This window comes from Pseudophryne corroboree, chromosome 3 (genome assembly GCF_028390025.1).
Source record: "Pseudophryne corroboree isolate aPseCor3 chromosome 3, aPseCor3.hap2, whole genome shotgun sequence".
Taxonomy (NCBI): domain Eukaryota; kingdom Metazoa; phylum Chordata; class Amphibia; order Anura; family Myobatrachidae; genus Pseudophryne; species Pseudophryne corroboree.
This window is the reverse complement of record NC_086446.1, coordinates 610,776,968-610,800,971: the sequence shown is the minus strand read 5'-3', so window position 1 is coordinate 610,800,971 and position 24,004 is coordinate 610,776,968. Positions and strand designations below refer to the sequence as shown.

At 49.1% G+C, this 24,004-nt stretch overlaps 2 protein-coding genes across 3 annotated transcripts in view; one reads left to right on the top strand and one right to left on the bottom strand.

The window, feature by feature from the left end:
* Positions 1-21,042, bottom strand: part of SLC25A16 (solute carrier family 25 member 16) — a 175,010-nt gene extending 153,968 nt beyond the window's left edge. The window contains exon 1 of one of the 2 annotated variants that reach the window (XM_063961597.1): positions 20,987-21,042. The gene's annotated coding sequence lies outside the window, so the exon portion shown is untranslated. Of the gene's footprint in view, positions 1-20,939; positions 20,961-20,986 lie in introns of those variants that run through there. The other variant, XM_063961596.1, reaches the window with a different exon arrangement.
* Positions 21,043-21,547: 505 nt separating this feature from the next.
* The window catches only part of HNRNPH3 (heterogeneous nuclear ribonucleoprotein H3), a 45,751-nt gene continuing 43,294 nt past the window's right edge, over positions 21,548-24,004 (top strand). Inside the window, exon 1 of the mRNA XM_063961586.1 lies at positions 21,548-21,676. The gene's annotated coding sequence lies outside the window, so the exon portion shown is untranslated. The remainder of the gene's footprint in view (positions 21,677-24,004) is intronic.

Below are 24,004 nucleotides of genomic sequence, written 5' to 3'. Positions count from 1 at the left end.
CAACTCTTTACATAAAAGGTTCGATGACGTAACAGCCTTGAGACAGCCGGCATCTCAGCCCGCGCCTGATTTCTAAGAGGTTACTGATGGCGTACCCTTTCCCGCCAACGGATAGGTTACGCTGGGAGACATCCCCTAGGGTGGACAAGGCGCTCACACGATTATCTAAAAGGGTGGCACTGCCGTCTCAGGATACGGCCGCCCTAAAGGAGCCTGCAGATAGAAAGCAGGAGGCTATCCTGAAGTCTGTATATACACACTCAGGTACTATACTGAGACCTGCTATTGCTTCAGCATGGATGTGTAGTACTGCAGCAGCATGGTCTGATACCCTGTCAGACAACATTGATACCCTCGACAGGATGCTATTTTGCTAACCATAGAGCATATAAAGGACGTCGTCTTGTATATGAGGGATGCACAGAGGGACATTTGCCGGCTGGCATCTAGAATTAATGCAATGTCCATTTCTGCCAGGAGAGTATTATGGACTCGGCAGTGGACAGGTGATGCTGATTCTAAACGGCACATGGAGGTTTTGCCTTATAAGGGTGAGGAATTGTTTGGGGACGGTCTCTCGGACCTCGTATCCACAGCAACAGCTGGGAAGTCGACTTTTTTACCTCAGGTTCCCTCACAGCCTAAGAAAGCACCGTATTATCAAGTACAGTCCTTTCGGCCTCAGAAAGGCAAGCGGGTCAGAGGCGCATCCTTTCTGCCCAGAGGCAGGGGTAGAGGAAAAAAGCTGCACCAGACAGCCAGTTCCCAGGAACAAAAATCCTCCCCTGCTTCCACTAAATCCACCGCATGACGCTGGGGCTCCACAGGTGGAGCCAGGTGCGGTGGGGGCGCGTCTCCGGAACTTCAGCGACCAGTGGGTTCGCTCACAGGTGGATCTCTGGGTTCTACAAGTGGTATCTCAGGGATACAAGCTGGAGTTCGAGGCGACTCCCCCTCGCCGTTACCTCAAATCAGCCTTACCAGCGGCTCCCAGGGAAAGGGAGGTAGTACTGGCGGCTATTCACAAGCTGTACCTTCAGCAGGTGTTAATCAAGGTTCCCCTCCTTCAACAGGGACGGGGTTACTATTCCACAATGTTTGTGGTACCGAAACCAGACGGTTCGGTGAGACCCATTCTAAATTTAAAATCCTTGAACACTTATGTAAGGAAGTTCAAGTTCAAAATGGAAACGCTCAGGGCGGTTATTGCAAGCCTGGAAGAGGGGGATTTTATGGTGTCGCTGGACATCAAGGACGCTTATCTGCATGTCCCCATTTACCCACCTCACCAGGAGTACCTCAGGTTTGTGGTACAGGACTGTCATAACCAATTCCAGACATTGCCGTTTGGTCTGTCCACGGCACCGAGGGTATTTACCAAGGTAATGGCCGAAATGATGATACTCCTTCGGAAGAAGGGAATTATAATTATCCCGTACTTGGACGATCTCCTTATAAAGGCGAGGTCCAAGGAGCAGTTGTTAGTCAACGTAGCACTTTCTCGGGAAGTGCTGCAACAGCACGGCTGGATTCTGAATATCCCAAAGTCGCAGCTGATTCCTGCGACGCGTCTGCTGTTCTTGGGCATGATTCTGGACACAGAACAGAAGAAGGTGTTTCTCCCGGTGGAGAAGGCCCAGGAATTGTCATCTCTGGTCAGGGACCTCCTGAAACCAAAACAGGTGTCGGTGCATCACTGCACGCGAGTCCTGGGAAAGATGGTAGCTTCTTACGAAGCAATTCCCTTCGGCAGGTTCCATGCAAGGATCTTTCAGTGAGATCTGTTAGACAAGTGGTCCGGATCGCATCTTCAGATGCATCGGCTGATCACCCTGTCCCCGAGGGCCAGGATGTCTCTGCTTTGGTGGCTGCAGAGTGCTCATCTTCTTGAGGGCCGCAGATTCGGCATACAGGACTGGGTCCTGGTGACCACGGATGCAAGCCTCCGAGGTTGGGGGGCAGTCACTTAGGGAAGGAACTTCCAAGGACAGTGGTCAAGTCAGGAGACTTCCCTTCACATAAATATTCTGGAACTAAGGGCCATTTACAACGCCCTGAGTCAAGCAGAACCCCTGCTTCAAAACCACTGTGGACGCCCTGGTGACACCGTGGGTGTACCAGTCTGTTTATGTGTTCCCTCCTCTTCCTCTCATACCCAAGGTACTGAGGATAATAAGAAAGAGAGGAGTAAGAACTATACTCATCGTTCCGGATTGGCCAAGAAGAACTTGGTACCCAGAACTACAAGAAATGATCTCAGAGGACCCATGGCCTCTGCCGCTCCGACAGGACCTGCTGCAGCAGGGGCCCTGTCTGTTCCAAGACTTACCGCGGCTGCGTTTGACGGCATGGCGGTTGAACGCCGGATCCTAACGGAAAAGGGCATTCCAGATGAAGTGATTCCTACGCTGATAAAAGCTAGGAAGGATGTGACGGCAAAACATTATCACCGCATATGGCGAAAATATGTTGCTTGGTGTGAGGCCAGGAAGGCCCCAACAGAGGAATTCCAGCTGGGTCGATTTCTGCACTTCCTACAGTCAGGAGTAACTATGGGCCTAAAATTGGGATCCATTAAAGTCCAGATTTCGGCCCTATTTTCTTTCAAAAAGAACTGGCTTCACTGCCTGAAGTTCAGACGTTTGTTAAGGGAGTGCTGTATATTCAGCCCCCTTTTGTGCCTCCAGTGGCATCTTGGGATCTCAACGTTGTGTTGGATTTCCTGAAATCACATTGGTTTGAGACACTTAAGACCGTGGAGTTGAAGTATCTCACGTGGAAGGTAGTCATGCTGTTGGCCTTGGCCTCAGCTAGGCGTGTGTCAGAATTGGCGGCTTTGTCATGTAAAAGCCCATATCTGATTTTCCATATGGACAGGGCAGAATTGAGGACTCGTCCACAATTTCTCCCAAAGGTGGTGTCAGCGTTTCATTTGAACCAACCTATTGTGGTGCCTGCGGCTACTCGGGACTTGGAGGATTCCAAGTTGCTGGACGTAGTCCGGGCCCTGAAAATCTATGTTTCCAGGATGGCTAGAGTCAGAAAAACTGACTCGCTATTTATCCTGCATGCACCCAACAAGCTGGGTGCTCCTGCTTCAAAGCAGACTATTGCTCGCTGGTTCTGTAGCACGATTCAGCTTGCGCATTCTGCGGCTGGACTGCCGCATCCTAAATCAGTAAAAGCCCATTCCACGAGGAAGGTGGGCTCTTCTTGGGCGGCTGCCCGAGGGGTCTCGGCTTTACAACTTTGCCGAGCTGTTACTTGGTCGGGTTCAAACACTTTTGCAAAATTCTACAAGTTTGATACACTGGCTGAGGAGGACCTTGAGTTTGCTCATTCGGTGCTGCAGAGTCATCCGCACTATCCCGCCCGTTTGGGAGCTTTGGTATAATCCCCATGGTCCTTACGGAGTACCCAGCATCCACTAGGACGTCAGAGAAAATAAGAATTTACTCACCGGTAATTCTATTTCTCGTAGTCCGTAGTGGATGCTGGGAGCCCGTCCCAAAGTGCGGACTCTCTGCAATACATGTATATAGTTATTGCTTAACTAAAGGGTTATTGTTGTGAGCCATCTGTTGACTGAGGCTCAGTTGTTGTTCATACTGTTAACTGGGTATGGTTATCACAAGTTGTACAGTGTGATTGGTGTGGCTGGTATGAGTCTTACCCTGGATTCCAAATCCTTTCCTAGTAATGTCAGCTCTTCCGGGCACAGTTTCCCTAACTGAGGTCTGGAGGAGGGGCATAGAGGGAGGAGCCAGTGCACACCAGATATAGTACCTAATCTTTCTTTTAAGAGTGCCCAGTCTCCTGCGGAGCCCGTCTATTCCCCATGGTCCTTACGGAGTACCCAGCATCCACTACGGACTACGAGAAATAGAATTACCGGTGAGTAAATTCTTATTTTTTGTTTAAGCAACAATCATTTACAAGGCAAATTCCAGGTTGATTTTGTCTTGTAAATGATTGCCGCTTTAAAAAAAACGGCAGATTCACACAAAATTCCTGCACCTCCAGAACTCAGAGGCTATTACATTTACCCGCTGATGGAGTCTATAGACCGGTTACGCTTCTTTCATGGGTTTAGGTGCTGGCTCACTGGCTTAAAGAGACAGAACCTAAAACCAATGAAAGAAGCATAATTTGGAGCCAAATACTGCAGATTATTTATTTATTTATTTATTTATTTTTTGAGAGTCAGTGTAGGGACTCACCAGAAGGGAAGACCTTGTCGTAGTTGGTGAGCTTAATAAATGATTGCAATATTTTGGAAACTAACATTCCCTAATTTTAGATGAAATACAGTTTGGAATGTAATTAGGTGAGTGCTGATTATGTATGACACACCCTTTTTATAATAAGATTTTACTCACCGGTAAATCTATTGCTCGTAGTCCGTAGTGGATGCTGGGACTCCGTAAGGACCATGGGGATTAGCGGCTCCGCAGGAGACTGGGCACAACTAAAGAAAGCTTTAGGACTACCTGGTGTGCACTGGCTCCTCCCACTAAGACCCTCCTCCAGACCTCAGTTAGGATACTGTGCCCGGAAGAGCTGACACAATAAGGAAGGATTTTGAATCCCGGGTAAGACTCATACCAGCCACACCGTATAACTCGTGATACTATACCCAGTTAACAGTATGAAATATAACTGAGCCTCTCAACAGATGGCTCAACAATAACCCTTTAGTTAGGCAATAACTATAAACAAGTATTGCAGACAATCCGCTCTTGGGATGGGCGCCCAGCATCCACTACGGACTACGAGAAATAGATTTACCGGTGAGTAAAATCTTATTTTCTCTGACGTCCTAAGTGGATGCTGGGACTCCGTAAGGACCATGGAGATTATACCAAAGCTCCCAAACGGGCGGGAGAGTGCGGATGACTCTGCAGCACCGAATGAGCAAACTAGGTCCTCCTCAGCCAGGGTATCAAACTTGTAGACTCTTACAAAAATGTTTTAACCCGACCAAGTAACAGCTCGGCAAAGTTGTAAAGCCGAGACCCCTCGGGCAGCCGCCCAAGAAGAGCCCACTTTCCTCGTGGAATGGGCTTTTACAGATTTAGGGTGCGGCAGTCCAGCCGCAGAATGTGCAAGTTGAATCGTGCTACAGATCCAGCGAGCAATCGTCTGCTTAGAAGCAGGAGCACCCAGCTTGTTGGGTGCATACAGGAGAAATAGCGAGTCAGTTTCCCTGACTCCAGCTGTCCTGGAAACATATACTTTTCAGGGCCCTGACTACGTCCAGTAACTTGGAATCCTCCAAGTCCCAAGTAGCCGCAGGCACCACAATAGGTTGGTTCACATGAAAAACTGATACCACCTTAGGAAGGAATTGGGAACGAGTCCTCAATTCCGCCTTATCCATATAAATTAGGATTTTGGTACTTACCGATAAATTCCTTTCTCCGATTCCACAGGGGCCACTGGAGCGTAGTTACAATGGGGAATAGTAGGCAGTAATTGGGAGCTGGCACTTTAAAAAACTCTAACCCTGTGGCTAGCTCCTCCCCTACTATCTCCCCTCCAAGCCAGTCTACGTAAATCTGTGCCCAAGGAGAGCTGTAATAAAGAAAACCTTAAGGTAGAGGAGGTTATTGACGTCTAGTCAACCAGGATAACCCAAACTAACCCTGGAATAGAACCTAACAATAAACAGGCTAACCTGAACTCAACAAGCGGTCATTTATTGAACCGCAACCCGTTAAGCAAAAAACAACAAGGAGGAACAGCGCTGGGCGGGCGTCCAGTGGCCCCTGTGGAATCGGAGAAAGGGATTTATTGGTAAGTACCAAAATCCTAATTTCTCCTTCATCCACTAGGGGCCACTGGAGCGTAGTTACAATGGGGACGTCCCAGAGCTCCCAGAACGGGTGGGAGAGCGCTGAAAGTCCTGTAAAACCGCTCGGCCAAACTGAGATGCAGAGGCCGCAAAAGTGTCAAACTTGTAGAATTTGACAAACGTATGACGGCCGGACCAAGTAGCCGCCCGACATAAAGTAGTCATAGAGACCCCCCGGGCAGCCGCCCAAGAAGGTCCTACAGAGCGTGTGTAGTGTGCTGAAATGGAAGATGGAGGTTCCAGAGAAGCCGCCAAATAAGCTTGTCTGATGGTCAGTCGAATCCATCGAGACAAGGTTTGCTTAGAGGCCGGCCAACCACGGCGGGCAGCGTCGTACAGAACAAATAAGGAATCAGACTTCCAAATAGCTGAAGTCCTATCCACATAGATCTTGAGCGCTCTTACAACGTCCAATGATCTCGCATCCGGAGAGTCCCCCGAGAGGGCCGGGACGACAAGCGGCTGATTGATGTGAAAATCAGACACCACTTTAGGTAGCAAGGACATACGAGTACGAAGCTCGGCCCTATCCGCATGAAACACCAGGTAAGGAGACCTGCAAGAGAGAGCCCCCAGTTCCGACACCCGTCTAGCTGAAGCCAGCGCCAGGAGAAGAACCACCTTCCAGGTGAGATATTTTATCTCTACTGATTCCAGGGGCTCAAACAATGAAGACTGCAGAAAAGACAGGACAAGACTGAGGTCCCATGGCGCTGTCGGAGGACGGAAGGGAGGCTGTATTCGAAGAACCCCTTGAAAGAAGGTCTGAACCTCAGGCAGCAAGGCTAACCTTTTCTGGAAGTAAACCGAAAGAGCAGAGACCTGCACTTTTAGTGAGCCCAGTCTTAGGCCTGCTGAAAAACCCGCCTGCAAAAAACGGAGAAGACGGGCTAAGCTATACACGGAAGGAGAAAATTCACGACGTTCACACCATGCTACATAAGCCTTCCAAATGCGGTAGTAGTGAGAAGATGTAACTGACTTTCTAGCCCGAAGCATAGTAGGTATAACTGTACGAGGAATCCCCTTCCTTGTCAAGATGGCTTTCTCAACAGCCACGCCGTCAAACGTAGCCTGCGTAAGTCTGGATAAAGAAAAGGACCCTGTTGTAGAAGGTCGTCTCGTAGTGGTAGGGTCCAAGGCTCGCCCACTGACAACAGATGTAGAGTGGAGTACCAAACCCTGCGTGGCCAATCCGGAGCCACTAGGAGAACCAGAGCGTCTTCCCTCTTGATGCGTTGCAGAACCTTCGGCAACAGCGGGAAAGGAGGAAAGAGGTAGACGAACCGGAAATTCCAAGGAGCCGTGAGGGCATCCACGGCCGCCGCCGCCGGGTCCCTTGTCCGAGAGTAATAAAGAGGCAACTGATGGTTCAGGCGGGATGCCACGAGGTCGATCTGTGGTTTTCCCCACCGACGTACCAGTTGCCAAAACACCTGGGGATGTAGCGACCACTCTCCCGGGTGCATGTCCTGTCGGCTTAGATAGTCGGCTTCCCAATTGTCCACTCCCGGAATGAATATTGCCGAGAAGGACAGAGCATACTTCTCCGCCCAGAGAAGGATTTTGGTGACTTCCCTCATCGCTGCGCGGCTGCGAGTGCCGCCCTGACGGTTGATGTACGCTACCGCCGTGGCGTTGTCGGACTGAACTCTGACCGCTCGACCTCGCAGGAGGTGATGTGCCTGCAGCAGGGCGTTGTACACCGCCCTTAGTTCGAGAATGTTTATGGGGAGAGCGGATTCGTGGATTGACCAGCGCCCCTGAAATTGATGTACCAGGGTCACTGCCCCCCAGCCTCGCAGACTGGCGTCCGTGGTGAGGAGAGTCCAAACCCATATGCCGAACCGTCTTCCTTCCAACAGATGGGTCGACTGGAGCCACCAGAGCAGCGATGACCGTGCCTTTGGAGATAGCGTCACCCGCTGATGAAGGAACAGATGAGATCCTGACCACTGATTTAGAAGACACAGCTGAAACGGTCGAGAGTGGAAGCGACCGTACGGAAGAGCTTCGAACGCTGCTACCATCTTTCCCAGCAGGCGAATGCACAGATATACTGACACCCGACGGTGCTGAAGGACCAATCTTACCAGTGTCTGCAAAGACAGTATCTTGTCCCGCGGAAGGAAAACCCTCTGATGGACTGTGTCGAGAATCATTCCCAGAAACAACAGCCGTTGTGAGGGGCATAAGTGAGACTTCAGAAAATTCAGGACCCACCCGTGTCGGATCAGAAGGTCCTGTGTCATCCGGATATTCTGAAGTAACCCTTCTGCTGAGCTTGCTTTTATTAGCAGATCGTACAGATAGGGAACAATTGTCACACCCTGCTTCCGAAGTAGGGCCATCATGACCGCCATGACCTTTGTGAACACTCTGGGAGCAGAAGAGAGACCGAAAGGAAGGGCCTGGAACTGTAAATGAGCGTCCTGTATTGCGAACCGGAGAAAAGCCTGATGAGGAGGCCAAATGGGAACATGTAAGTATGCGTCCTTGATGTCTAAGGATGCCAGAAACTCGTCTTTTTCCAACCCCGCAATAACAGGTCAGGATTGGTCTGACTGAGCCGTCCGGCTTCGGTACTAGAAACAGGCTTGAGTAATAGCCCTGTTTCCGATGATGCGAGGGAACAGGGATCACAACCCTTGCAGACAGAAGCTTCTGGACCGCGGCTTGTAAGGCAACTCCCCGGTTGTCGGAAACTGGCAAACCCGTGGTAAAAAACCGCTGGGGTGGTTGTTCCTGAAAAACGAGCTTGTAACCGCAAGTGATGAGATCCCGGACCCAAGCATCTGGGCAGGACTGTATCCAGACCTCCTTGAAATCCCACAAACGAGCTCCCACCCTGTGATCTCCCAGGTGGGAGGGAGGCCCGTCATGCGGCGGCAGTGGTAGAAGACTTAACGTCTGACTGGGCTGAGGCTGCGGAACCTCTACCCCTGCCGCCGCCTCTACCTCTATGGCCACGGAAGGTAGAAGCTCCACCCCTGGCCTGTCCTCGAAACCTGGAAGGGGCACGAAAGGATCGAAAAGAGGGATCCCTATATGGTCTGCGAGTGGCTGGAGCAGCAGAAGGAAGATAAGCCGACCTACCCCCCGTGGCCGTAGAGATCCAGGCATCCAGATCCTTACCAAACAGAAACTCACCCGTAAAGGGCAACGCCTCTGCCGCCCTTTTGGATTCCGTATCCGCATGCCAATGCCGGAGCCATAGCGCTCTGCGGGCCGCAATTGTTAAAGCGGAAATTCTAGCTCCAAGAACACCTATGTCCTTGGACGCTTCGCAAAGATAAAGGGCTGATTCACGGATGTGTTCTGCCAACTCTATTAATTGATCCGCCGGTAATTCGTCACGAATTCCAGAGGACAATTGTTCCGCCCAAGCTTCGATCGCCTTGTTGACCCAACAACCTACCTGCGCCTGGCGATGTAAAACCCCTGCCGCAGAGTAAATATTCTTTAAGGTAGACTCCAACTTCCTATCTGACGCCTCCTTAAGTGAAGTTGCCCCCGGAACAGGCAGGACCGTCTTTTTGGACAGATGAGACACCGAAGGATCCACGATCGGAGAGGTCTCATAGCGCGTTCTGCTACCTGCGGGAAAAGGATAGGAAGACAACATTTTTCTTGATACCTGAAAATTTGCGTCTGGATGCTTCCAGGCTGTTGTTATAAGCGCATCCAGCTCCTCCGAAACTGGAAAAGTCACTGGCAGGTATTGGTCGGTGCCAAACCTTGAAGGGGCGTAAGGTGTCTTCCGTCTCCTCCACCTGTAAGACTGAGCGAATAGCAGTAATAAGAGCCTCTATACCCTGAGTCCTCATATACCTGATCGTCAGTATCCTGGATATCCACATCCTGTATATCCTGTACATCTAACCCCGCCTCATCTAATTGAGGCATATCATCATCAAAGTCCTGTAACACAGAGGCTAGCAATCTCTTTTTTTCAGCCTGTTGGGGGGGGCTAAAGGACGGGGCTTGGGAAGGGATTACAGCCCTGGAAAGCCCTTCCACTGACTTTGCCAATGAGACTGCCCATGCAGGTTCTGGCGCCGGTACCGGGACAAGCTGTCGGAACCGGGTCGCCTCTCTATCTTCCCGAGAGGCTTTAAGTTCCCCAGTCAGCAGGGACATCACCTCTGTAAGTTGTGTCGTCCATGTTGGGACGCTCTGGGGTTCTGAGGAGGGCTGAGCCGATGGCTGTGACTCCTCACCTAAGACCTGACCCTGCTTTTGTGTTGCCTTGGAGCCTTTGGTGGCCATGGCAGCACCTAAACTTGATACCCTTCCCCCACAGGAAAACAGCTATAGGCCGAATGGGAGGGAGGGGAGTGAAGCAGGGAAAAGAATGTAGCCACAGCAGCCCGATCTGTCCTGCACGATACTGTGTGCAGTGACAGGCTGCAATAAACAAATAGTGTACCTGCAGTGCCCCCGAGTGCCCCCCTTCCCCACTGTAACTGCTCGTTGTGTGGTCGCGTGGCCTCCGTCCCGCGCTGCGGCAGACAGGAAAATGACGGGTCCCCAGCGCGCTCTACTTCCGGGCGCGCAGAGCGGGACTAAGCCCCGCCCCCCTCCTCGACGGCGCAAAATTCAAAGTTGCCGTGTCTTATGCCGGATCCCTGTAGCGGCTCTGTGAGCCGCGCTGGCGGGGATCCGAGCAGGGAGGAGGGCGGGCGAGCGAGCGGGAGCGCGGCACTGCGCTGTTACTTTTTTTTTTTTAAATAAATATTAAATAAAAATGATTAATAATAATTAATAATCCGAGGGGAGGGGGGGGGGGAATTGGGGGGGGTTGTTTGGGTGCTGGAGGGGTGTTCTGTCACTGTCCCCCTGTCAGTCAGTCACCAATAATAAAATTAATTCTTCAACACCCCCCTGTCACCCCTTCATCCCAACACTCTGGGGGGAAGTGGGGGAAATACACACACTCACCTTTCAGTGGTGGAGGGTGGCCCCGACACACGCCGCACGCAGCGGTGTCCGGCCGCAGATACTCACCGCTGCCGTGCTGCCGGAATCTTCTGCTGGCGGAGCGGCCCCGACACGCGCCGCACGCAGCGGTGTCCGCCAACTCAGGAGAGCTCAGTGTCTCCCTCAGCCGGGGCCCATCCCGAGCCGCACGCAGCTGCGATGGGACCCCGCCGGCAGCTCCCACGGTGCAGACTGGCAGTGGCAGAGCTGCCAGTTTGTGCGTGTGTGTAAAGAAAAATAAAATAATAAAGAAAAAAGAAAAAAATTTCTTCAGCTAAACCCAAGAGAACCAGCTCCCTTGGGCACTAAACTAAGACTGGCTTGGAGGGGAGATAGTAGGGGAGAAGCTAGCCACAGGGTTAGAGTTTTTAAAGTGCCAGCTCCCAATTACTGCCTACTATTCCCCATTGTAACTACGCTCCAGTGGCACCTAGTGGATGAAGGAGAAAATACAGATAAGGGCTTTTGTATGACAAAGCCGCCAATTCTGATACACGCCTGGCCGACGCCAAGGCCCACAGAATGACCACTTTCCACGTGAGGTATTATAGCTCCACGGATTTAAGTGGCTCAACCCAATGCGACTTCAGGAAATCCAACACCACGTTGAGATCCCACGGTGCCACTGGAGGCACAAACGGGGGCTGAGTATGCAGCACTCCCTTAACAAAAGTCTGAACTTCAGGCAGTGAAGCCAGTTCAATTTTGGAAGAAAATCGATAGAGCCGAAATCTGGACCTTAATGGAACCCAATTTTAGGCCCATAGTCACCTCTGACTGTAGGAAGTGCAGAAATCGACCTAGCTGAAATTTCTCCTTTGGGCCTTCCTGGCCTTACAGTACGCAACATATTTTCGCCATATGCGGTGATAATGGTTTGCGTTCACTTCTTTCCTAGCTTTAAATAGCGTAGGGATAACTTCCTCCAGAATTCCCTTTTCCTTCAGGATCCGGCGTTCAACCGCCATGCCGTCAAACGCAGCCGCGGTACGTCTTGGAACAGACAGGCCCCCTGCTGCAGCAGGTCCTGTCTGAGCGGCAGAGGCCATGGGTCCTCTGAGATCATTTCTTAGAGTTCTGGTTACCAAGCTCTTCTTGGCCAACCCGGAACAATTAGTTTAGTTCTTACTCCTCTCCTTCTTATTATTCTCATTACCCTGGGTAAGAGAGGCAGAGAAGGGAACACATACACTGACTGGTACACCCACGGTGTTACCAGAGCGTCCACAGCTATCGCCTGAGGGTCCTTGACCTGGCGCAATATCTTTGTAACTTTTAGTTGAGGCGGGACGCCATCATGTCCACCTGTGGCCTTTCCCAACGGTGTACAATCATTTGGAAGACTTCTGGATGAAGTCCCCACTCTCCCGAGTGGAGGTCGTGTCTTCTGAGAAAGTCTGCTTCTCAGTTGTCCACTCCGGGAATGAACACTGCTGACAGTGCTAACACATGATTTTCCGCCCATCGGAGAATCCTTGTGGCTTCTGCCATCGCCATCCTGCTTCTTGTGCCGCCCTGTCGGTTTACATGAGCGACCGCCGTGATGTTGTCTGACTGGATCAGCACCGGCCGGTGTTGAAGCAGGGGTCTAGCCTGACTTAGGGCATTGTAAATGGCCCTTAGTTCCAGAATATTTATGTGTAGGGAAGTCTCCTGACTTTTCCATAGCCTTGGAAGTTTCTTCCCTGTGTGACTGCCCCCCAGCCTTGAAGGCTGGCATCCGTGGTCACCAGGACCCAGTCCTGTATGCCGAATCTGCGGCCCCCTAGAAGATGAGCACTCTGCAGCCACCACAACAGCGACACCCTGACCCTTGGAGACAGGGTTATCCGCCGATGCATCTGAAGATGCGACCCGGACCACTTGTCCAACAGATCCCACTGGAAAATCCTTGCATGGGACCTGGCGAATGGAATTTCTTCGTAAGAAGCTACCATCTTTCCCAGGGCTCGCGTGCATTGATGCACTGACACCTGTATACGTATTAGGAGGTCTCTGTCTAGAGACGACAACTCCTTGGACTTCTCCTCCGGGAGAAACCCTTTTTATCCTGTTCTGTGTCCAGAACCATACCCAGGAACAGTAGACACGTCGTAGGAACCAGCTGCGACTTTGGAATATTCAGAATCCAACCGTGCTGTTGTAGCACTTCCCAAGATAGTGCTACTCCGACGAACAACTGCTCCCTGGACCTCGCCTTTATAAGGAGATCGTCCAAGTACGGGATAATTATTTCGGCCATTACCTTGGTAAATACCTTGGTGCCGGGGACAGACCAACGGCAACGTCTGGAATTGGTAATGACAATCCTGTACCACAATTTTGATGTACTCCTGGTGAAGAGGGTAAATAGGGACATGCAGGTAAGCATCCTTGATGTCCAGTAATACCATGAAATTCTCCAGGCTTGCAATAATCGCCCTGAGCGATTCCATTTTGAACTTGAACCTTCGTATATAAGTGTTCAAGGCTTTCAATTTTAGAATGGGTCTCACCGAACCGTCTGGTTTCGGTACCACAACATTTTGGAATAGTAACCCTGGCCTTGTTGAAGGAGGGGTACCTTGATTTCACCTGCTGGAAGTACAGCTTGTGAATTGCCGCCAGTACTACCTTTCTCCGAGGGCAGCAGGCAAGGCTGATGTGAGGTAACGGCGAGGGGGAGTCGCCTCGAACTCCAGCCTGTATCCCTGTGATACTATTTGCAGAACCTAGGGATCCACCTGTGGGCAAGCCCACTGGTCCCTGAAGTTCCCGAGACGCGCCCCTACCGCACCTGTCTCCACCTGTGGAGCCCCAGCGTCCTGCGGTGGACTCAGAGGAAGCGGGGGAAGATTTTTGATCCTGGGAACTGGCTGCTGGTGCAGCTTTTTCCTTCTTCCCTTGTCTCTGTGCAGAAAGGAAGCGCCTTTGACCCGCTTGCTTTTCTGAAGCCGAAAGGACTGTACCTGGAAATACGGTGCTTTCTTAGGCTGTGAGGAAACCTGAGGTAAAAAAAATTCTTCCCAGCTGTTGCTGTGGATACGAGGTCCCAGAGACCATCCCCAAACAATTCCTCACCCTTATAAGGCAGAATCTCCATGTGCCTTTTACAGGCAGCATCACCTGTCCACTGCCGGGTTTCTAATACCCTCCTGGCAGAATGGACATTGCATTAATTCTGGATGCCAGCCGGCAAATATCCCTCTGTGCATCCTTTATATATAAGACGACGTCTTTAATATGCTCTATGTTAGCAAAATATTATCCCCGTCTTAGAGTATTAATATTATCTGACAGGGTATCAGACCACGCTGCACAGCACTATTTATGCTGAGGCAATTGCAGGTCTCAGTATATAACCTGAGTGTGTATAAACAGACTTCAGGAAAGACTCCTGCTTTTTATCAGCAGGCTCCTTCAAGGTGGCCGTATCCTAAGACGGCAGTGCCACCTTTTTTGACAAACGTGTGAGCGCCTTATCCACCCTAAGGGATATCTCCCAACGTGACCTATCCTCTGGCGGGAAAAGGTACGCCATCAGTAACTTTTTAGAAATTACCAGTTTCTTATCGGGGGAACCCACGCTTCTTTACACACTTCATTCATTCATCTGATGGGGGAACAAAACACTGGCTGCTTTTTCTCCCCAAAAATAAAACCCCTTCTATGTGGTACTTGGGTTCATGTCAGAAATGCGTAACACATTTTTCATTGCCGAGATCATGTAACGGATGTTCCTAGTGGATTGTGTATATGTCTCAACCTCGTCGACACTGGAGTCAGACTCCGTGTCGATATATGTGTCTGCCATCTGAGGTAACAGGCGTTTTTTGAGCCCCTGATGGCCTTTGAGACGCCTGGGCAGGCGCGGGCTGAGAAGCCGGCTGTCCCACCGCTGTTACGTCATCCAGCCTTTTATGTAAGGAGTTGACATTGTCGGTTAATACCTTCCACCTATCCATCCACTCTGGTGTCGGCCCCACAGGGGGCGACATCCCATTTATCGGCCTCTGCTCCGCCTCCACGTAACCTTCCTCATCCAACATGTCGACACAGCCGTACCGACACACCGCACACACACAGGGAATGCTCTGACTGAGGACAGGACCCCACAAAGTCCTTTGGGGAGACAGAGAGAGAGTATGCCAGCACACACCAGAGCGCTATATAATGCAGGGTTTAACACTATAACTGAGTGATTTTTTTCCCCAATAGGTGCTTGTATACATATATTGCGCCTAAATTTAGTGCCCCCCCTCTCTTTTTAACCCTTTGAGCCTGAAAACTACAGGGGAGAGCCTGGGGAGCTGTCTTCCAGCTGCACTGTGAAGAAAAAATGGCGCCAGTGTGCTGAGGGAGAAGCCCCGCCCCTTTTTCGGCTGACTTTTCTCCCGCTTTTTTATGGATTCTGGCAGGGGTAATTTATCACATATATAGCCCTGGGACTATATATTGTGATGATTTGCCAGCCAAGGTGTCTTATATTGCCCTCAGGGCGCCCCCCCCTCTTCCCCCCCAGCGCCCTGCACCCATCAGTGACCGGAGTGTGAGGTGTACATGAGGAGCAATGGCGCACAGCTGCAGTGCTGTGCGCTACCTTGGTGAAGACCGAAGTCTTCTGCCGCCGATTTTCCGGACTCTTCATGCTTCTGGCTCTGTAAGGGGGGCGGCGGCGCAGCTCCGGGAACGAACACCAAGGTCGGGTCCTGCGGTCGATCCCTCTGGAGCTAATGGTGTCCAGTAGCCTAAGAAGCCCAAACTACCACCTGTTAGGTAGGTTCGCTTCTTCTCCCCTTAGTCCCTCGCTGCAGATCTCACTGTAAAATAAAAAACCTTAATATACTTTCTTTCTAGGAGCTCAGGAGAGCCCCTAGTGTGCATCCAGCTCAGCCGGGCACAAGAATCCAACTGAGGTCTGGAGGAGGGTCTTAGTGGGAGGAGCCAGTGCACACCAGGTAGTCCTAAAGCTTTCTTTAGTTGTGCCCAGTCTCCTGCGAAGCCGCTAATCCCCATGGTCCTTACGGAGTCCCAGCATCCACTTAGGACGTCAGAGAAATATAAAGTACAATATCATTAGGGTTCTACACAGTACCGGATCTTGCCACGGGCAAGCAGTACTTTTGCCCGGGGCGCCGCCTTCCGGAGGGCGCCGCACCATGGCAAGATCCGCCACTGTGCCCTCTGCAGTGCCCCCCGCTGGTCCCCCCGCTTTGAAGGGAACCAGACGCTAAGCGTCTAGTTTCCCTTCATGGAGAGGACTGTGCTGTGCGGTGCGCGATGACGTCATCGCGCACCGCACAGCAAAGGTCCTCTCCATGAAGGGAAACTAGACGAAGCGTCTAGTTTCCCTTCATGGAGAGGACCTTTGCTGTGCGGTGCGCGATGACGTCATCGCGCACCGCACAGCATAGTGGCAGAGACACTAGGGGTCATAATTGACCTCTAGTGTCTATGCTGTGCTATGGGAGAGACGTAATGACGTCTCTCCCATAGATCCGAGGACAGACACAACCATCCGAGTCCAGGAGAAGAGCGGCGGAGGAGGAGGTCTGGAATCAGGAGCTGGGATTGTAAGTATACTTTTATTTATTATTTTTTTTTTTTCAGCTGCGCTACAGGGGGCACAAATGGGGGCGTAACTGACCACGCCCCCATATGAAGCCACGCCCCCATTTTTGCCCGGGGCGCCACAAGGGCAAGATCCGGCCCTGGTTCTACATTGCACAGTTCAGCCGACCTTCATTAACATCATGTTCCCCAAGTATACCTCACTGCAAAGTTAACATTTTTACATTCCAGCTAAACCCATGCCAGTTGACATTTTACCATGGTTCACAGGTGCTCCAAATAGAGCAAGGGGCATATTCAGAAAACATTTTCTGCAGGCGGTAGTGAAGGAGACTAAAAATCATTGTGACAGTAGTGGAATTTCTCATGTGTTGTGATTGATGTGCAAGGACTATTTCCAAGCTGATTGGTTAAATGTCCATTTACAGCAAATGTTCTGATTTTAAAAGCAACAATTTACAGTAGCAGAGAAAATGTATTTTAATGTTAGCACTAGTCTGTTTGCTCAGATCCAACTGCGCATTCCACCTATTTTATGCACCAGAAAAGACTTTTCACATGAAAATGTCAGCATCTGATGCAACATTTTACACCATCTATTGCATAGGTCTGCAAACTCGGTCCTCATTACCCCACACAGTGCATGTTTTGCAGGTCTCCTCCCAGAATCACAAGTGAAATAATTAACTCCACCTGCGGACCTTTTAAAATGTAAATAATTAATACACCTGTGCACCTACTGGGTTGCCTGCAAAACATGCACTGTGCGGGGGTAATGAGGACCAAGTTTGCAGACCTATGATCTATTGGGTACACGAATGCACCTATTTATAGTCCCGCATACAAAATTGTTTTATAGGGTGAGGTTCTAGATGTGAAGAGGGAACATTTATCAAGGGTGTCCCCTTTTTCATGTTTTGTTTTTGTCCACATCCTTTGAGATGGCTATATAGCACTGGGTGTGGCACTATATTTGTGTTGGGATGCCTTTTTTACCTTCCAGGTGCAAATGAAATGCAGGCCTGTTTCTTTCCACCAGTGTAAAGAGATAACATTCACCACAAGCTGTCATGATTAATTACATGAAGCAGTATTTTGCTAAAGTAGAACATGCTGAGTAGGCTGATCTTAATGCGTTACTTGGTTAAACTCGGATGACACGTTTTCACCATGCGCATATACTGGAGCATCTACCAACTCGCAGAGATAGATTTCACTTTGGAGTTTTCAAAAAAACACAAAGTTAACATGCATCATGAAATGTGGCAGACGTGTTAGTATACACATAAGAAGAAGCATTGCAGATCCTTGGTATTTGAAGTTCATGAATTGTATCTGGGGGACGAATGAAGTCTCAGCAACGTGCCAGCGAACATCACCGCATTGTCTGGCTGCACGTGTTACTACTGAATACAGTAGGCAATCTCACTGATTCTCATGTACATCTCTGTGGTGTGCAAAGGAAAATCAGAAGGTGGATGAATGGGCCCCTTAGTATCTTCTCAAGAGACCATACATTTTAAACTTAGAGACTGCCTTCAAAGTTTGCAGTAATGCAGGACAACCTTAATGTTCTGCATATTTCTAATACCAATATGCCATTTGAAGATGTGGACTGCAGTCAAACCTGTATTTCTATTTAAAAAAAAAAAGTGCAATTATTCACATAATTTTTATGCTGTAGGCACAAGACATCGGCCACAGTCAGAATCAGATATCAGTGGTTATTACTCCTTATTAGTTACACATGATCTGGTACATCTGCTTCACCTGTGACCAGTCCATTCCTTACTGTGGCTTTCTATTTTCCTGCTCCTATGAGTTTTATATGTCCATAGAAACTGGAAAAGGAGGATTATACTTTGATTTTGGGAGTGCTTGGTTAATTTTACTCTATGTATATCTGGAAGCAAGAGTCCTCACGCTCTTCAGTAATGACTACGGAGGGTGGCTATCGTACAGATGAGCTTTTGCCAAGGAGGAGGAAGGACATAATCATTTCAGCAAGGTAAGTGCAGGGGTTTGTATTGTGCATTATGTGTTAATGTACCGTGGGATACATTCAAACTATTCTAAATAGTGTCCAGTTCTATTTGGTTTACAGTTTTCTTGAGACTTGAGAAAAATTATCTTATTCGTGCTGACAAAAAAGTCTTCTGCTTATGTCTTCCACTTATGTATCAGCTGCAAAACAATGAGCTAAATACATATTTAACGACCATCCATTTATTCAGCTGGGGTTTTGGGAAGTACCAAAACACCAAAACAAAGAGAAGGGTAAACTTATCTGGCGCTACTGATAGGTTGATGTCCCATACATATAATCCTCCAATATATGTCAGCAGTCAAATCTCGTATCCACCCAAAAGTAAAACAAAGTTGTATATAGTGAAGTACAATTTTTTAATCTGCGTATAAAACCAATAGCACATAAAATAACATAAAAGCTCCACACACAACAACATGTAACAAATGGTAGCCTTAATGACTGATTAAATGAAATTACCAGAAGCAGAGAACTGGCATAAGCAGTTCAAAAACAGCATGTGTAATGTGAGTCCCGGACTGCCACAGATCTTATATCAACGCTGAATCAGCTTGTCTGGGTTTTACCTTGTCACTGTCACGCTGGTGGCCAAATTTCAATGTCCCCGCTTCCAACGATTTTCCACCTCTAAACTGAGGTCTTTTTCAAGGAGATCCGGGGTTTTGGGAAGTGTTAAGTACAGAATTAGAAGACACGCTTGCGGTGTCATGCTGATAAGAGCTAGAATCAGCCAGCCATGTTTACCAGGGATGTAGTCAGGATGCCGGCGGTCAGAATACAGACGCTAGGATCCCGACCGACAGAATGCCGGCAGTGCCGCCACAGCTATTCCCGCTCCTTGGTGTCCAAGACTGCCGGCATTCTGAACGCCAGGATCCTGGCGGTGGCATTCTGAACGCCGGATCCCTAATCAAACACGTTTACCATGTGAGAATTACTTATCACGCTGTCCTATATCATCACCTCACAATATAATTCTCTTTATATTTATTTCTCCTGATATGTACAAATGTCACTAAATTGATCAGTGAAATATAGCACTGTAGTACTGTCACCCCCATTTATGTGAATAAGATTCACATTTTCAGTGAGAAAGATGCTCGGCGTGGCCTGCGACTTGGGAGGCCGAGAGGGACTACTTGGCACGACTAAAGCCACAGACTTAAAAGACACATCTGTATACAATAATATAACTGCTAGCTTTAGTTAATGCTTAAACCTGACGTGTACAGGGCATTGGGCCTTATTCAGTTTTGTTAGCAAACCAAAAAAGTACACTAATGGGCAAATTCAACAATTCCACACACAAAACTGAAACAAAATAAACTCTGCCCACATAATCAGCAAACTGTGGCTGTAAACCATATGATGGGTGGTATTCAGTATACCGGCACCGGAATCCCGACACCCGGCATACTGACAACTATTCTCCCTCTTGGGGGTCCACGACCTACGCGTGCCACCGTGCCCGCAGTGTGGCAATCGCAGCGAGCCCGCAAGGGGCTCATTTGCGCTCGTCCAGCTGCCGGTATGCTGGCCGCCGGCATACCATACTACACCCCATAAGACATGACACTAACAGCAAAAAGTAAGGAGAGACATGGAGCAGTGTCACATGACCTGTCTGACCGGAGTTGTTCTCCATACATAATAACATAGCTAATGAATACACATAACTAAAATGCCTTAAAGAAACATCTAGCTTTTACTGAAGAGGGACCAGAGAACACACTTATCAGACCTACATTCTGGAACAGTTCTAGGTCTTTACCTGTTACAGTGGAAAATGTATTATTGTTCATGTTTCGTCCATTATGTATGTGGACTCGCTTCACCACCGGATTGCATTGAAGCAGATCCACATATAGTCAGAATGTATTATACTTGTTGCAGCCGATGTGCGAGAGCGTTAAATCATTTGCCTGGTGATGTGCCCTCTCCCATTATCGGTACACACTATAGTACCCACTGCATGGCGCCAACGAGTCTCCCTCTCCCAGCAGCCCCTGCTTCCTTTTGCAGGACGCTGAGGCTCTGTGGCTGTCCTCCCGCCCGGCTCCAGTGGCATGTGCGAAATCTCACATGCAGCCAGGGACAGAACTGTCCCTGGTGTGGTGAATGGGCAATGCATAGCGCCTCTGTCATTTGACACACTTCTCCGCTTTCATACATGGGAGAGAAGCAGTATCAGTGCACCACTTCTCCCTTATATCGGCAGTTCATACATCTACCCCACGGTCTTATCTGTCCCTTCTCAAATCACCACATAGCCATAAATAAAGCTCACAGTTCACTGGAGAAATGTTTCCCTTCTTCGCTTTTTAAATACTTATTTTTAGTTCCTATTCCTCTGGAGGCAACTACAACAATGGCAGGAGTGAAGTTGGGGATTGGTTGAAGAGGGGGGAGGGGCATTGCAAAGCATTAACTTTTGTTTGGATGCTGACCATTCCCTGGATTGCTGCTGCCTAGAAGCTGACCATTCAGTGGATTGCCGCCTGCTGTTACCTTTAGTCTAGAAGCTGACCATTCTGTGGATTGTTGTCTGTTGTTACCTTTTGCCTAGAGCAGAGGTTCTCAAACTCGGTCCTCGGGGGCACACACAGTGCATGGTTTGCAGGTCTCCTCACAGAATCGCAAGTGAAATAATTAGCTCCACCTGTGGACCTTTTAAAATGTGTCAGTGAGTAATTAATACACCTGTGCACCTGCTGGGTTACCTGCAAAACATGCACTGTGTGTGCCCACGAGGACCAAGTTTGAGAACCTCTGGCCTAGAGGCTGGCCATTCTGTGGATTGCTGCCTGCTGTTATTTTTTGCCTAGAAGCTGACCATTCTATGGATTGCTGTCTGCTGTTACCTTTTGCTTAGAAGCTGACCCTTCTGTGGATTGCCGCCTGCTGTTACCTTTTGCCTAAAAGCTGAAAAATTCTGCGGATTGCTGCCTGCTGTTACCTTTAGTCTAGAAGCTGACCATTCTGTGGATTGCCGTCTGTTATTACTGTTTGCCTAGAGGCTGGCCATTCTGTGGATTGCTGCCTGCTGTTATCTTTTGCCTAAAAGCTGACCATTCTGTGGATTGCCGCCTACTGATGCTGACATTCTGTGGATTGCCGTCTGCTGATGCTGACCATTCTGTGGATTGCAGACTGTTCTTAAGAAACATTACCACTGAGTGTTTGGCATGCCACCTGTTCTGACCTGTACTTGTTTACTGGATGTTGCCCCACCTAGTCTGGTCTGTGTGAGTACTCGCAATTCTTTTTCATCACAATTTACTGTATAATTTTGGATATGTATCCCCAATATCTTGGTGTCAGCGTCCTTCCCAGAATAAGCCTCTAGCAGATGCACAAGCCCTCAGCATCTGAGCACATCTAGTTCTAAAGGTGTGTACACACGGTGAGATTTCTCCTTTCGATTTCTATATAGGCAAAATCACAAGGAAAGTTGGTGCAAATTGCAAGGTGTTAGCCACCTTGCGATCCCGATGCGCAGTCCCGTAGGGTCGGTATCGCAAGGCTAGATGGACTGTGCAGGCAAGTCAATTTTGACTATATAGTCTACTATCTAGTACAAAGTATAGTCAAAATTGGCATTTAGTCAAAATTGAGGGTACAGATAGTCAAAATCTGTGCTTCAGGGCTCTGGGGGAGTTCAACGGAAATCAGACAGTCAAAATCGGGCACAACAAGGATCTAACCATGTGTATGCATCTTTAGGGAAAGGGCTGTATCTTGCTTATAGATCTACACTAAAAAGGTATACAGTCAATAGGTCGACCACTAATGGTCGACATGGTCAAAAGGTCGATATGACAATGGTTGACACAAAAAAAGGTAGACAATTTTTCAAGGGTGCAAAACAATTGAATACCACCCTATGAATAATCATGGTGCAATCAGAACTTGTGTACCTGCATGAAAATATTGATCCATACCCCCTAAAAATAATGTATTAATGTCGTGATATGCAGTAATATAGATATACACGGGATATCTGCGAATACAGAGGGGCATACACAGGGTGACAGGCATGCATACACAGGGATACAGTGGCGTATATACAGTACATGCAGACGCGGTGACAATGGTGCATATACATTGGGTGACAGAGGGACATACACACAGTGATAGGGCAGTACGGATGGTTAGCATTACTGCCTCACAGCACTGAGGTCATGGGTTCAATTCCCACAATGGCCCTTACTGTGTGGAGTTTGTATATTCTCCCCGTGCTTGCGTGGGTTTCCTCCGGGTACTCCGGTTTCTTCCCACATTCCAAAAATATACTGTTAAGTTAATCGGCTCCCAAAAAAAATTAACCCTAGCGTGAATGTGTCTGTGTGTACATGTGGTAGGGAATATAGATTGTAAGCTCCATTGGGGCAGGGACTGATGTGAACGTCAAATATTCTCTGTAAAGCGCTGCGGAATGTGTGTGCGCTATATAAATAACTGGTAATAATAGCTGCGCATACTGAGAGACATACACAGGGTGACAGGCATGCATACGCTGGGTAAGAGTGGGGCATACACAGGGATACAGTGGCGCATATACACGAAGTGACAATGGTGCATATACATGGGGTGATGAACATACACGTGGGTTGACAGAGGGACATACACAGGGTGACGGTGGCGCATATACACCAGGGGACAGACGGACATAGGCAGGGTGCAACTTCCCCGATCAGGTGACAGCTTGTCAAAACCTCCTCCCTGTGACAGCTTGCAGAGACTCCCCCCCCCCCCCCCCCCCTCCTAACTCAGTGACAACTAGAACAGCCCCCACTACTACCACCACTACTGACCCGGTGACAGCTTGCCCCCATGCCTCTTAGGCAGCTCGTCAGCACTAGATGTCGGACCTGCATAGAGCAGCTTTTCCAAGATCCCGCAGTCCTTCCTCCTGCATGTGGCTGTCGGCTATGTCCGGTGTTGGAGCGGGATGAACGAGCAAACCCAGCTGACATGCACAAGCTGAGGGAAGGAGCCGCACTTATGCGAGCAAGCTGTGGCTGTCCTGAGTACAGCAGCCTGCTCTGCTTCAACTCTTCTGGGATCTGCAGTATCTCTAACGGCAGCAATTACACAAGAGCAAAAAAAATAAAAGCACAAAAAATGAAAAACCCCCTTCCCAGAGGATCAGCCACTGAGCCTAATTCATGTTTGTATACAAAGGCTGATTATCACGCAACAGAGCTATTATCGGCAGGCTGCGATTGCAATGCGCATGTGCGAAGATTTTGCTGTGATCCCATTCACAATTGAGTATTTAGTGACAGAGAGATTGACAGGCAGTGATTGTTTGGAGACATTTACAGTTTACAGGGAGTGGTTGGCATGGCTGTTTTGGGGGCGTGACGGCTGTAAGTTCGTATTTGCAAACACATGGCATCTGAGTAGCTACTGCTGTGTCCAGTCTGCGTAGCCTTAGACCAACCATTAGCCCCAAAGTTCATAATTTTTGCGTATAGGTCGCAAAGGTGTATTTTCTACAGTGCATTGCCATTATTAATCTGGTACACTGCATACCTCCCAACTGTCCTGATTCCAGCACTGCAGTCCCA